Source organism: Dipteris shenzhenensis, chromosome 15 (genome assembly GCF_047967505.1).
Source record: "Dipteris shenzhenensis isolate YYH24624 ecotype China chromosome 15, Dip_SZ_1.0, whole genome shotgun sequence".
Lineage (NCBI taxonomy): Eukaryota > Viridiplantae > Streptophyta > Polypodiopsida > Gleicheniales > Dipteridaceae > Dipteris > Dipteris shenzhenensis.
This window is the reverse complement of record NC_141610.1, coordinates 3,847,524-3,863,578: the sequence shown is the minus strand read 5'-3', so window position 1 is coordinate 3,863,578 and position 16,055 is coordinate 3,847,524.

The following is a 16,055-nucleotide window of genomic DNA, read 5'->3' as shown; positions in this document are numbered from 1 at the left end:
AAATCCACCACCAAGCTTGTGGTGCCACATCTACATAGTCGACGGGCATGATGAAAATAGTTACATCTTCAACATGTGCAACAACTCGCCTTGCCCTCAACAATACCAATCGGAACCCATCCCACTCTATAGGCAGCCAGCAATTGCACAAGCACCCCCAGCTCCAAGGTTGAATCCTTTTCCCATCAAGGCCCAAGTCCCAATTACTCTAGGAATCCAAATCCACGACCATATCCAAGAGCACCAAATCCATCTCCTCTAGTAATTACATGCTAGCAAAAAGAGGCCACAAGGGCCCTAATATTCCAATTCAATCAAGAAGACCTCTTCAGCAGAAAGCACAAATGCCTATACCTCCACCAAGCAATGAGTAGCCAAGTTCATCCACATCAGCACCCGAGCCTTAAATAAAAGAAGCTCCATACCCTAATGCAGAAGTGGAGAAGGCTCGATTCTAGGCACTTCAACAATGGGTGCAAAAAGAACAAGATCAATTTGAGGCTGAGAAGAAAGCAAAAAATCCAATTCCTGACTTGGCCCCACCAAGTATTAACACTGTACTTAAGCCTCTATTCCAGCAACAAGATCCACATCATAATGTATCACCACGCCAACTTGAAGGGGTGGCACTCTCTAGAATTCTAAGTTGCCTAGTGTCAATTCCCATTGGAATCCTCTTACAAAATTGTTCCAATCTCTGGGAGAGTTTCAAAGGATGGATTGAACTAGCAAATCCCCCTCCACCTATGGAAGACATAGAAGATACCCCTGTGCGGATGGGTGAGAGAGATGACATACACAACATTAATGTGCCTTTGATCCATAAAGCATATGATGAAGTCCAAGCCATAGTGGATGGTGGAGCGGGTGTGAATGTCCTCTCCAAGGAGTTCTATGATGAATGGGGTCTCCCACCAATGAAAAATGATAATTTCAACATGCGCCTTGTAGATGGTTAACATGTAAAGCCCTCAGGAATATTGAATGGAATGTCAACAAAGGTCATAGGAGTCTGCTTTTCTCTTCAATTCACAATCTTGGATCTCCCCAATAAATCTTATCAAATCTTGCTTGGATATCCTTGGTTGTGGGAGCATCGGTCCTACAATGATTGGGGCACTGATAGGCTGATAATCCAAAATCGCGACATGGTAGTAAGAGTCAATGTGGGGACATGAGAAATCAAACCAATTGTGCCTAGAGCATTGGATGAAACCTCTTTAATGACGATCTCAAGAAAACTAGCCCCCTGCAAAAACAGCATGCGTTAGCAGGTGATACACAAAGCAATGTCAACAATTGGATGCAAGCATTGGCGACCATTGACAACTGCCATATACTAGATCCCATCTTCTCACAAATTGATGCTAAAGTCATGCAGGTGAATCCTCCACTCGCACATGAAGAACCAATTGATCTAGAGGTGCCATTCTTTATGGTTGACCTTGAATGGAATAGGGACCCTGAAGAAGCTGCCCATTCCAATAAGGACTCAGATTTTCCTTGGGACCTTGAGAAACAGAGGCTGAAAATACTCAATTTGAAGACCATGTCTTTGACAATGATTTAGCCATTCTCCATGCCCTAATGGTAGTTGAACTTCCCAAAGTTGAATAATAGCAGAAGACCCCGCAAGAAAGTTGACGGAAATACATTGCCGCAAAGCCAAGGCTGACCACTTCAATAAGTTCAAACGAGTCCAAACTAAGATCGTCGAGTTGTATCTTACCAAGCAGCTTCCCCAAAATTTGAGCCACCTCCTCTTGAATGGTCCCCTGATGTGGACTTGAATGAGTGTGCTCAGCAAATGAGCCCTTACCCGGGAATACTTTGGCAGTGGAAACGTTACCCCACCGTTCCCAACGTAAGTAGTTTTGAAAATTTAAGCCACATGTGCAAATGAAGCTTGATACTGAGACTTCAAAAAAATAACATCACAAGAGCCTCAACAATTGCTTAATGATTCTATGCCACCCAATGCCCATAGCCCATGTCAGGCTAGTTCAACACCATCAGAGGCTGATCTTTGAGAAGTGCCAAAGTACTTTAAGAACTACACAAGTGGTAGTGTCCCCCTAGCAATGCCAAGGCCAGTAAGAGAATCTGATGTGCAAGAAACTGAAAACTTTGTAGAGAATCCAATCTATGAGAGACCGGACAAAACTCGCACAATAAACCTCGCCCTTGAGGGGGAGGAAGAGAAATCGGTATTCATTGAGAAACAACTTACACAGGAAGAGGAAACAAAGCTCAAAGCACTCCTAATGGAATAACAAGACAACCCTATGTTGACACTATTTGTACTCATAACAAGAAAAACTATATCACTATAATAATTGTAGCACATGGATTAGGCCTGTTGGAACTTATCTATTACAATTAGATGCTAACTCAACTGGGTAGGCTTTCTTTGCAATGATTTTTCGTTAGATGTATTATCTTTCATTCAAGAGCCCTTCCAATGTTTTTTCCTAATGTGTATTATATTTCATTGATGAGTTGTTCAAATGATTTTCTTTTTAATGTGTACTATCTTCCATTCATGATTTCTTGCATATCAAGGAAATGAAGGGAATTTCACCAGAAGTGGTAGTACACACGATACCTATTAGGTAAGGTGCCCACCCTAAGGTATGTGGACCTTATCAAACAAATCCAAAATATGGTACCATGGTCTATGACGAACTGGAAAAACTCTTAGATGCCAGATTCATCTATAAGATAGAGCACACTAATTGGGTTTCCCCCATCGTCATCATGCCTAATGCAATAAGAAGCTAAGAATATGTGGTAACTTAAAGAATGTGAATGCCACCACAATCAGGGATCACTACCCTTAACAAAAACAGTGTTGGAAAAGGTGGCTGGATCAAAGATATAAAGCTTTTTGGATGGCTTTAGTGGATATAACCAAGTGCAAATTGCTCCTATTGACCAATCAAAACTAGCATTTGCTACTGAATGGGGTATCTTTGCATATAGAGTCATGCCCTGTGGCCTATGTGATGCCCTGGCCACATTTCAAAGAGTCATGTTCACTGCTTTCAAGTCATTTTTGAATAAGTTCCTACAGGTGTTCTTGGATGATTTGTGCATCCACTTGAACAAAAAAGTATTTTGAAGCCATTCTAATCAAATGCAAGGAGTTGGCATCTCCCTAAATCCAACAAAATGCCAGTTCATGGTCACCCATGGAGTTGTTTTGGGACACTTTGTGGATTGCAAAACTGACATGGACAAAATCAAAATCATCATGGAATTGCCTCCTCGTATAAATTCCAAAGGTGTACAAGTCTTTATGGGACATGCCAGCTAATATAAAAGATTTATCTTGCGGTATGCTGTGATAGCTAGACCACTTTAGAAATTATTAGTGAAATTGTACAAAAGAGTGTGACCAAGCCTTTGAGCTTTTAAAGTGGTGCCTAATCATAGCACCCTTCCTTATATCTCCCAATTGGGATATTGATGTTCATGTTCATATTGATGGCTCCAAGTATACAATTGGGAGTGTGCTTTGCCAACTTGGCGAACATACGAAAGAGAAACACTACCCATTCTACTTTGCAAGTTGACAACTCAATGATGCAGAGATCAACTATACCACCACAGAAAGAGAAGCCCTAGTAATGGTGTATAATGCTAAGAAATTCTGACACTATTTATTGGCAAATGATTTTCTCTTCTACACCGACCATCAAGCATTGCCTTATCTTGTCAACCGTCCATGTACAACATGAAGAATAACCAGATGGCTCCTCTTGCTTCAAGAATTCAATTTCAAAATAGTGGTCCGCAAAGGTGTCCAACACTACATTGCTGATCACATGTCTTATGTCAAGTCGGGAGAAGAAGCTTGCCAGATGCCACACTATTTCATATAGATGCTATTCCAGATTGGTGTGTAGATATCATTGGGTACTTAATGGAAGGAAGACCACCCTCTGAAATGAAAGTAGTGGATGCCAAAAAACTAATTTTAAAAGCTGCACCCTATCAACTCATTGCAAGACAACTATGTAAAATGGGCAAGGACCAGGTTTCAAGCAGATGTGTAACGTGTCATGAGATCATGCCAATCCTTAGTGAAGCCAATGAAGGCATTGCAGGAGGACACTTCCAAGGGGAAGCCACATCAAGAAAAGTCCTCCTCGCAGGCTATTGGTGGCCAACACTTTCGGTGAATGCCTATGATTATGTCAAAAGCTATGATGTATGCCAACGGAGGACTACTAAACCACAACACTAGGACTTCAATCCCCTAAGAACAACTATTGCACAAAACCCATTTGAGGACACTTCCAAGGGGAAGCCACAGCAAGAAAAGTCCTCCTCGCAGGCTATTGGTGGCCAACACTTTCGGTGAATGCCTATGAATATGTCAAAAGCTATGATGTATGCCAACGGACTACTAAACCACAACACTAGGACTTCAATCCCCTAAGAACAACTATTGCACAAAACCCATTTAAAAAATGGGGGATTGATTTTGTGGGTACCATCCATCCAGCAAAAGGAACATAGGCACGCTACATCATTGCGGCCAATGATTACTTTACCAAATGGGCTGAAGCTGAAGCTGAAGCAGTCAGAAAGGCATATGCTAAAAGCACATCAAGATTCTTATACGAGAATGTTATCACCCGATTTGGATGCCCCATTGAAATTGGGTGGGATAGAGGGACACATTTTATCAATGAGGTTATCCAAGAACTCTTGTCTGGCTTTATGGTAATCGATAGAAAAAGCACACCCTACTACCTCCAAGGGAATGGACAGACCGAATCCACCAACATAATATTATGCATTATCCTTACCAAGGTAGTAGAACCACAACGTTCTGATTGGGTAGAGAAACTAAATGCAACCTTATGGGCATACTGAACCACACTCAAGGTCAGTACAAGGAATACACCTTTTTAATTGGTGTACGACCTTGAAGCTGTGGTCCAACTAGAATTTGTGATACCAAGCCTATGCATAGTAGTATAGGAGTGCATGAGAGATGATGCATCCTTGAAAGAAAGACTCTATCAATTGGAGAAGAATACAAAGACCAGATTAGTCGCCTACCATGCCATGACAACAGAAAAACGTAGAAGAAAGGCAAGGTTTTACAGAAACCTTAAAGCCAAAGACATCAAGGAAGGTGGCTTGGTCTTGCTATACAATGCCAAAGTCCACAAGGGAAAAATCAAGTATCTAGGTCAAGGTCCCTATCGAGTAAGAAAAATGAATCCCATCAGAGCTATGCTGCTAGAATCAGTGGATGGAGTCCAATTCAACACAACCATAAATAGGAGCTGATTGAAGCGCTACTACATCAACATGCAAGCCATCCCTAATAGTAATTAAGATTTGGGAACCCCAAGTCTTTGTTAGCTAGTATTAGATTGTATCACGAGCACTCACTTGCATATGTACGTCTTCACACACATAGTAGGTAGCATTAACCAATTTCAACCTAGGGCTAAGAAGTGATGCTTGAGTCCTAGCTGCCTTGTGAAAACCCAGCAAAAACAAAAATAGCATATAGTTAGTCCCTACCTAGTTTTATTAGGTCATATGAAATCACATGCTTTTGCTTAGACACATAGTCGATTGCATGAATAATTGTGCCGCACACTTTCATTCCACACTCTCAAAGCATGTATAAAAATAAGATCTCTCACAATACACACACACACGTGTCATATCTACATTACCACAACTAATCTAATGATCAATGGTACACCATATGAACATGGATGCAGGTTCAGAAACAATGCCACCACTGAAGATGATGCAAAGAAAGAGCCCACCGCCTTAGCCATGAGACTCCTCCAGAGTTCACATCCATCTACCTCCTCTCAACCAAGGTGACCACCACAGGCATTTGTGGTTTAGAGTGATATCTCTGATGAAGATTCTATGCATGACATGGAAACACAAGATGTACAAATGCCACCCCAGTCATCACCACCGGCCTACACAACCATTGACGAGGCCTCGTCCTTGGAGCTTGTGTGGCTGGCCACCTACATCGATTTATCAGCACTTAGTGGAATTAATTAAAGAACCATGACTAGCTAATGCATGAAGAAATGGTTTGGAGATATCTCCTCAAACAATTCTTTTCCCGCTTGATTGTATTTTTTATTTCAAAGTAGAGTTCACCATTCGTCTTAGACAAATATAAAATATTATTGAAGATGTGCTTCAAGATGAAGTCAAGTTGATCATCCAAATATGTTGAACACTATTCCAAAGCGATCCTTTCAAAATCTTACAATATGATAGGCCTTATTACTTCGGCTACATGACCATAGAAAGATTGAGATGCCAAGAGATCTGCCATCATATCTCGATCTTGTGTCACATAGATGAGTTCAACATTCTAGACCTTAGTCACCAGCTCTAAAGCCCTTAACTCCAGTATAAATTTAGTACTTAATACTCTCCTTTGAGTTGTTGAATTACCAACATTCAGTCTCCCATAACCTTGTGATGGCTGATCCAACTCTAATTGCTAATTTGAGTCCCATAATTGCTCATGTTCCAAGTGTACTCATATCCCATGATAGCTCCCATTGTGATGTGTCACGTGGATGTTTGAGCACTATCCCAAATGATCCTGCACTCTTCGACCCTTTCAATGCTCCCAAAAAAAAGCCAATATAGCCTCATACTATGACAAATGCTAAAGGTTGGCAAATAACTTGGTCAAACAATCAAATCTATCATCACTTTCCTTTCACATGCACATAGCATTCCATAGTCAAGCACATATTTGCATGACATTGGATGAGATTGAATACTCATGAGAAACAAGAAATGATTCATTCAAACACCTGTTTGCTTGTCATGACCTAGTAGAGTAGGGCTTGATCTTATGAAAATTCATATGAGCAAGAAACCACTTCCCTAAGAGTTCAACTAGCTAGACCACGTTATTTTTCCCTACATTGGTAATACTTATTGGTTGCTACCATAAGCATTGGAAATTCCTTTGAAAGAATCTGTGCCTTGAATCAAAGAGAGGAATATGTCACTCTCTAAATTCAAAACCCAAGGCCCGCTTATCATGGTAACTTTTCTATTGTTTCTTTTTCGAGAGAACATTCAAATAGGCTCTTTCACTATGTTCATCTAAAAAGGAGATGTAGAAAAACCTTGTTAGATTACCTTTGGTTCCCCCAAATTATGTTGTAGTGCTATTCAAAGCACTAAATCTAGAGGATAGCTGCATCATTTTTTGTATTGGCCATTTCTTTTGACCATTTTTTGAAATACCAATAGCTACCAGGATTTACCTCTTTCATATGAAGATGCCAAGGCAATGTGACCCATAAAACCTATCCCCATTCGTCAAAAGTGCGGAGGGTCAATATAGGAGTAAGTGGTCAACTTTGATTAATCAACTTATTAACTCTTTGATATCCATAGTAGGTCTTGATGTGTTCATAAAAATCCTTTACTAGGATGGGCTTCATGAGTCATAATATATGGCTAGAAGAAAAGCAACGAGCAATAAACTTGATCAAACAAGTCAGGTAGCAAACTATGTTGATTGGATCATGGCTTAAGTTGCCAATAAAGAGTGACAAGCTAGGGGCTATATATTAAACATGCTTATATATATATATATATATATATATATATATATATAGAGAGAGAGAGAGAGAGAGAGAGAGAGAGAGAGAGAGAGAGAGAGAGAGAGAGAGAGAGAGAGAGATGGATAGAGAGAGAGAGAGAGAGAGAGAGAGAGAGAGAGAGAGAGAGAGAGAGAGAGTACTTAGGAGAAACAATGTATTTTTAATACAAAATCACCCATAAAAGCTTTTATTTGAGTGTGATTTTGTTATGTTGAGCCCCAATTTGCCCTCTCTATGTCACAATTTATAACTAGCTCTCTACTTAGCTGCTTCAACATGATCATCATCTACATCATTATAACATTCCATTGCACATTTTTACACACAAAATCACCAAGCATGATAGATCCTTCATATCTAAACAAAAAGAATGCAAACATAACTACCTCTCAAAATAAATATTTATCTTTCACCTTCATTTGTGCCAACAATAGGCATTGATGATGGTAAAGTTTATCATGCCATAACTTGTTGATAGGTTACCTAGTTTGAGAGCCATTGAAAGACGTGTAGAAATCAAATTGTATAGAAGTTAAACATTTTAAGTACTTAGTAGATAGATGTGTCAAGTTGCACATAGAGCTCATAATTCCTACAAATTCGTCACCAAATGAATTTTATTAAGAGAGAGTGCCTAAAAGTACTCACACAAAGAAATGGACCCATCACAAATCACCTCCTATTATTTTGTGAATGAATCTTTAGAGGAATATATGATATAGACATCAAGTGTATAGCTGAGATCCTTCAAGAGTGTAGGCTGCACATTTCGTCCTTTATGGCGTTAGGAGCCATGGCTCAACTGAACATCGAGATAGCTCAACCGCTACTACTGTAGAAGCCAAATCTTTAGGTCATTAATCTTATATACGCAACGGTGGGCAGATTCCAACATGTAATCCAGGCTCACACACGCTCTCTATCATCGTTGAAGCTGGACCTCGTTGAGAAAGCCATCGGCGAACTTCCACTGGGTGAAAGGACGAGTTGCATCACATACAAGAGCCAAGTTCGTAGTCACCACGAAGAGCACGAGATAGCTTAGAGCGACATTCTTTACCGTGAACGGCACTGAGTTGCTCATCAGTATGCTGCAATGTATCGACAAGACGAAGTTGCTTTCAAATGAGTTAGGATGATGAAGTGAAGGGGTGGCAATTACGCAGGGAGATGCATGCAGACCTTTATATAGCAAATGTGCTTCCAATATGGTTCCTGAGGAGTTCTCCCCAAGCAACTTCTAGTCATGGTTTGCGGTGAAGTTTCACCCAACGGAATTGCTAATTATGCTTTTTCTTTGCTAGTGAAATGCTCTAAGAACCTACTATTTGACCAAATTCTTGTCACGTTCTAGGAATCTCCCATTTGACTAACTTCTTGTCAGGTTCTAGGAATCTACCATTTGACTTTCTTTCTAGTGCCACCTTCTAGGAATCCACCACTTGACTTTCTTGCTGTGCCACATTCTAGGAATCTACCATTTGACTTTTCTTGCTCTTTCTATGTTCTAGGAATCTAGCATTTATTTGACTTTCTTGTAAGCAATATCTGTACATGATGCTATGTAAAGAGTTGAGATCTTCCTTTCTTTTCTTAGTAAGTTCATCCTTCCTAAGTAACGAGTTGAGTGACTCCTTTTTGTGTATGGTGCTTTCTTTTCCTTAGGATTTAAGGGATAAGGACCCTTCCAACGTTATGTCATAATTTCCCCTTAAAGTCAAAAGGATCATAAGGATCACCTTAATTGCTGCTTGATCTTCATGTAGGTGTAATTATGTGCAAACTTGGAAAGATATCGGCATAAAAAAAGGATCCATTGCTATAAGCATCAAAACCTTTATTATCGATAAATTTTATTAGGATTTTGTGTGTGCAATTTTTTGTTTATAAAACTATCCCTTAGGAGAATTTCCACATGCTTATAATGTTCCATACCTTGAATGCTTCAATCCCTTCCCTAGCTTCTATTACAAAAGACGAAGCAAAAGGGATATATAAATGGTTTATAAATTTTATAAAAACTTTATCAATTTTATGATGATATAGGAAGAATGATATACAAGTTTATAGCACAAGGTATAGAAGGTACACCAATTTAGCTATCTTATTAAACAAAATTTACGACTAATGAAAAGATCATATGCAAACAAAAAGTCAAAGACACTTTAGATATAACTTTTTAAATGCAAAAAAAATCTTCTTTTAACATTACCCAACGCGCTAGTTCTTTGCAAATAGGTGATCGTGCTCTAATTCGATGAAACATGGTTGTATTAAGTTCTCGATCAACATGAACAAATTGATTTCTTGGTTACATGCATAATTAAATGTGGCACTTTACTTCCTATCTCAATGGTTGGCTCAAACCATCCAATGTGGTTCACTATCGCTTTACTACTATCTCACCTCTAGAGATAACGATTGAGAGGGCGTGTCTTATGTTTTTAATGTGCTCCCTTTACACATGAATTGGATACATGAGCATCTCAAACTCATGCCTTTTTTAATCATTTGGATTCATATCCTTACATCATATGTAAATATGTTTTAATTTGTGATTTGGTTATAGCCATTGGAGGGAGGGGGTAGAGAGAGAGAGAGAGAGAGAGAGAGAGAGAGAGAGGATTCTCTGGCAGGTTAAATCTACTTCTCATATTCTATATATGGCGGCCTAAGAAATTGCTTGAGAGGCCCAAATTCAATTGAATGGATCAATTGGGTTTAGTGCAAATCCTAGATGCTTTGTTGCATTATAGAGACCATCTATTCTCGTTTCACAAAATCCATCCTTATTTTTGAGTTCCCATGGCTGTACACAATTATTGGAGCATGTGTGAGCCACTGTTGCTTCACTTGGTGATATCGCTCAAGAGGAGGTTTAGTAGCTTTGGATGGATTGGGTATTTTGAAAGCTCAAAGAATTGTCTTGCATGCAACAAATCAAGTGTATCATATGATGGTGAAAGAGAAGCACTAGCTCACTAAGAATGCTAATTATGTCTAGCATACTTTAAGAAGTAGGGCTTGGTGAAAGGATGCTCTCTGTAGGGATGGTGCTCTTTGATTCCATTTGTTTGGCGCGTGCTTATGGGTGGCCTCACCATAATGACCAACCACACAAAGGATAGATTGCTTATGGTCATTATGTGCTTTGTACTACCAACATGGAAACTTCCCCACATCTTTTCGTTTCCCGCCTAGTGGCACATCAGAGGTGTGGGATTTCACTTTTTGCATATGGACTCTATTGACCAAGAAAACACAACACTTCAAGATTGAGTTTTTGGTAAGCTTCGACATGGGATGGATCACCCAAACTTTGAGGTCTTGTTTCATTTTTTTAGATGGACAAGTCTGAGGCATATCTGGTTGACACGGAATGATTTCATAAATGATGTCACACCAAAGGGCTCTTATTTTGGCAAAGCTCTCACCAAACTCAACCCATTTGGTGGAAATGGACACGAGTATATATTGGTCATCTGTCCTTCGAGTTGTCGAGTTATGCAAAGTAAGATTGTCAAGTTATGCAAGGTAAGATTGTACACTTTTTCCACTTTAAAGAATTTTAAGAGATGGCCACCTTTTAACAAGTATCATGATTGGAAATATTATCATAAGACCATAATTTGGTGCTTTCAAAAAAAGAGGATCCCAAACAGTACTATAAATTGTCTTTCTTTATTTTGAATGCGCTTAAACAACACTTGAAGCACCAATTTTATGGACACCTCTTTTAGCTATCTTGCTATTACCCTACCCCAATGGGCTAGATTTCTCAAGGAGGGATATCTTGATCATTAAATGGTAGCCATGTGGCCCTTTATAAAATAATACTTGGAAATACATTTCTTTTCCAAAGAAGAGAGAGAGAGAGAGAGAGAGAGAGAGAGAGAGTTTAGGAGGAGGGACCAATAAGAGAGGATCCTTAGCAAGAGAGAGTAGTAGTTATGAGAAAGAGGGAGTAAAGAGAGGATCCTTAGTAAGAGGAGCAGTAGTAGCTATGACAAAGTTTGGGGAGAGGGAGTAATAAAAGGAGATCCTTAGCAAGGTGGAGCACTGCAAAAGGCTGGTTAATAGGTTTCCTAAGCATAGGGGGAAAGGTTGGTCTATACCTGTTCTAGATAGAGTGGTTATGAGAAATGGATGTAGCTATATAATTGGTGTGGAAGAACCTTTCCAACCCTCTTCAAAAGGGAAGATAATGGAAGAGAATCACACCAATGAAAAGAGAGTGTCTTCCAACCATGCTATCACTGATCAAGAAAGAAATGCAAACAGTTTGGGAGAATTGATGCTTTCTTTTTTTATTTTAAAGTGTTTCTTCATCCTTTCCTTTTCATTAAGTCTTTTCATATCTACAATCCATTTCTCCACAATTATAGATGAAAAGAAGTAGACTTTCAATTGAAGGCTATATTGAAAATTTATGGCTTTCCGTTTTCTTGGGTATTTCCAAAAACCCTTAAATAATCCATATTGTTTGAAAGCCCGAGTGTGGATGGAGCTCGTTGCACAAGAAATGATGTAACATAAGGGTATTTCCTGAAACCAAAGCACCATAATCCAAGGGCGAATCATGATGGGATGAACCAAAGCACCAATAAGCAAAGCCATGATTTGGATCAACATGCCTTCAACCCTCACTATCTCAATTCTGAGCTCGTGGGGAAGGCCTAAAAAGAGAACCATAATGTATGGATAGGATGGAACAATCTCCCTTGAAGCCACGTCAAAGGTAAACTAGTCTCTATGCATGGCACAATGCAGCTAGAAAAAATTGGGTTTATTGCATTCAAAGAAAATCTGGTGCTTTGGCTAAGAATGAGGCAAGAAAGAAGTTGAAGGCTCTTAGATTTGTGAATACTATAGCAAAGAGTTGGATAGTTACATTTCATACAGTGGAATTTGTAGAGAGAAGAAAACTTCAAGAACACCACAAGAAAATCCTATGTCAGAGAGGATGAATAGAACAATCATGGAGCATGAGACTACATGTAGGGCTACCCTTATAGCTTTGGGCTAAAGCAATGAATACATTTGTTTACTTGATTAATAGATCACCTTCAAGTTCCTTAGATGGTGGCATTTCAAAAGAGGCATGGATAGGTAAAAAGGTTAACTATTCTTTTCTTAAGGTTTTTGGTTGTGGAGTATTTTTCCATGTTGATAAGGAATTGACAAGAAAGCTTGAGGCAAAATCCAAGAAGTGCATCTTTATTGGATATGGAGGTAGTGAGATTGGTTATTATGATGGTGGATCTCTTGGCATTTCAATATAGCCTGAGGTGGATGTGATGGCGGATCTCTTGGTATCTCAAGCTCTCTATGGTCATATAGCTTGAGGGATAAGGTATATCGTATTGTATGATTTTGAAAGGATCACTTTGGATCAATGTTCAACATATTTGGATGATCAACTTGTCCATACATTTTAAATAATATTTAATATTTGTCTAGGATGAATGTTGAACTCTATTTTTAAATACAAAATACAATCAGGGCAGAAAAAGAATTGTTTAAGGAGACATTTCCAAACCATTCCTTCATGAATCAACTAGTCATGGTCCTTTAATTGATCCCACTAAGCGCCAAGTTTTGTTGACTATGGTACTCGAGGCTTAGACTTTGTGCAAGCTAAAAAAAGATCCATGGAATCTAGATTGGTGGTCCATACTTTGAAGTTGAGAGATGCACCTACTAACTCTCTTTTTTTTTTAGTCACTAGTTTCCTAGCAATCATAATAGATAGAATGTTGCTTGAGTGGATTTTTCGATCAGAATTTTGCCAAAAGAAAGCACTTCTATAATATGCATCTCTTGAGAGGATTTTCTATAGGGTGTATTTATTTCTATAAACTATTAATGCATGTATTGCAGTGAGAGAGATTTCATGATCATTGCCTAATGGTGGCTTTAATTGGGGAAAAGATAGAGGAACGTGTTAACAAAATCTGGGGTTCGAAGGTTTGAGAAGAGCTTGGCTAGTCAAGAATAGACAAATATTGAATTTTTTTTGAGGGGTCGAGAGCATGTTTCAATTGAATTAGAAGATTCACAAAATCTATAGAGACAACCCATAATTGTTCAAAACATGAGTTTCAAATTGGCAACCCCAAGTATCAAAATGATACAACTCGCTAGTTTAATTAGGATATCTTGGTAAAAACCTATTTTATGGTGGATACGCCTGAAAATTACAAAAGGGTGTAAGACTTGCTCAAATCAATGAGAGAGTTTTGAGGCATAGTAGGTAAAACTAACAACCATCTTAATCCCTATTGTTAGGATTAACAATTTGTAGTAAGAAGAAGAGCAAAGGAAAGGATGGCACTTAATTGCTTGAGACTAATATCTAAAATCTGTCAAAAAATCTGTCAAAAGACTACCAACTCCTTCATTTCACCAGCGCACCTCACCATGGACCAAATTATCTCAAAGGAATGCTCCAATGCTACATTTACTCACTCGCTCGCTGTTATCTTGAATAACTTGGTCCAGCTTCATGAGTACTCTTTGGAGAATTTCCTCTTCCTCTCTCAAAGAGATTGATAGACAACAAGTCATCTGGAGTGATAGCATACTTGATGAGCATGGTAGACCTCTTGGCACTTCTCATTATATGTAGTGGTCTAGATGGTAGAGATACCCTGCTTCTTCTGGGGGATCCTAGAAAGATTTCAAAAAGATTTAAAAGAATTGTAAATTACAATTAGTGAGTCACTTCATAGGAATTGCAATGAGAATTCGGCAGATTGATGCAACCATATTCGAGGATTGGGTTGATATAGATGACAGGCCTATTTCTTGCTCTACTTGGATGTGGGTTTTCATTAGGATAGATATTCCACATCAGGTCATAGCACTATGACTATTAGATGAGGACTAAGGAGCAAGCTATCTAAATCTGCATGTGATATACTATTGGGAGTTTCTTTTTACCATGTGAGGATCACAAGTGATGTGGAGCACGGCTTGGATTCAAATGGTACTTAGACTCCAAAGTGCTTCTTCTCTCTTTTGGCTCATGGAGAACTCGGCTCTATGGAGTCATCCCCATAAAGTTTCTGTAGTGGGACTATAAAAATGGGTGAGAAAGAGCCTTCCCTTTGTTCGTTACCCGACTCGTAATGCTATGAGATTTTAGCTCAGTTGTAGAGACTAGAGACCCAGCCCTCAAGAGCTCCTTATTGAGATTGTTTTGATCTGCATAAATTTTTCCAGAAGAGGCTTTGGAAATCCCTTAGGAATAGAAAAATCACATTTTTTTGGGTTTTCTATTCACAGAGGAATTGCAGTGAACTTGTGGAGGTCCAGGTTTGGAGCTGACTCTACTTGTCCTTGATGCCTTTTTGCTATGGAGTCTATTCAGTATTGCCTTGACGCCTTTCTACTACAGAGTCTATTCAGCATTGCCTAGTGGATTTTAGACATGTGAAGATCATCTAAAAGGGGATTTTAGCATCTTTGTTTCCTTCCATTCTTTTTTTTCCTTTCAAAAGTAGACTTTTGTATGAATAAAACTCACCAGATCAAGCTCAAAGCGGTAATACATCATGGTGTGCATGGAAAAACTTCTCAAAAAGAGGTACAAAATAACCAAGGTTAAGGCTGAAAATGCTATCTCAACCTTGTGGAAGACTAAGAGAAGGTAGAGTCCCTCCATTCCCTGAGGAAAGCAGCCCCCCAATAGAAGCTACTCGAGAGGACCCCTGCATATCCACCCAAATGGCCATCAGTGTGTGTATAATGTCTAACCATATACTGGCCATGGTCTAAGAGGGGTGAATGTGGGATCCTCCAAAGCCTATATGCATCTGGCTCTCCATATGTGCCATGCTGAATACTTGCAAGTATCTTCTAGGAAGAGTCTAGTGAGGTATGCACAACCCTTAAGGGTGAGGCACGATCATCATCTAGAGAACATGGCCTAATCAAGTCATCTAATAGTTATAGCCCATGATGAGTCATGCCTCTCAAAGAAGGCCTAAGGCCCTGAAGGGAAAGCCAAGAAAATGAGCCCCAAGTCATGAAGGGGGAATGCGCAAAAGAATTGACGATCGTGGCAACCCCCTTCCATATACTTGTGCTTGTGTGCAATCCCATAAACAATTTTGAATAGTCTCCATAGTAGCATGGCGAGGGGGGCAAGTAGGATCAGCAGGTCCAAACCTAGATCTCCACAAGTTCACTGCAATCCCACCATGAATAGAAAGCCATGTGATTTTTCTCTTCCTGTGGGATATCCAAAGTCTCCTCGAAAAACTTTTTTGTAGATCAATATATGAACGGTACAGTATAAGTGCATACAACTATACACAGGGTTATAGCACATGGGCCATTAACCCCAATAACTTCCACCATTGACGTTCTAACTTCCATTGCTTCAACCTCATGATAAAACTGTTAAATTACACGGCG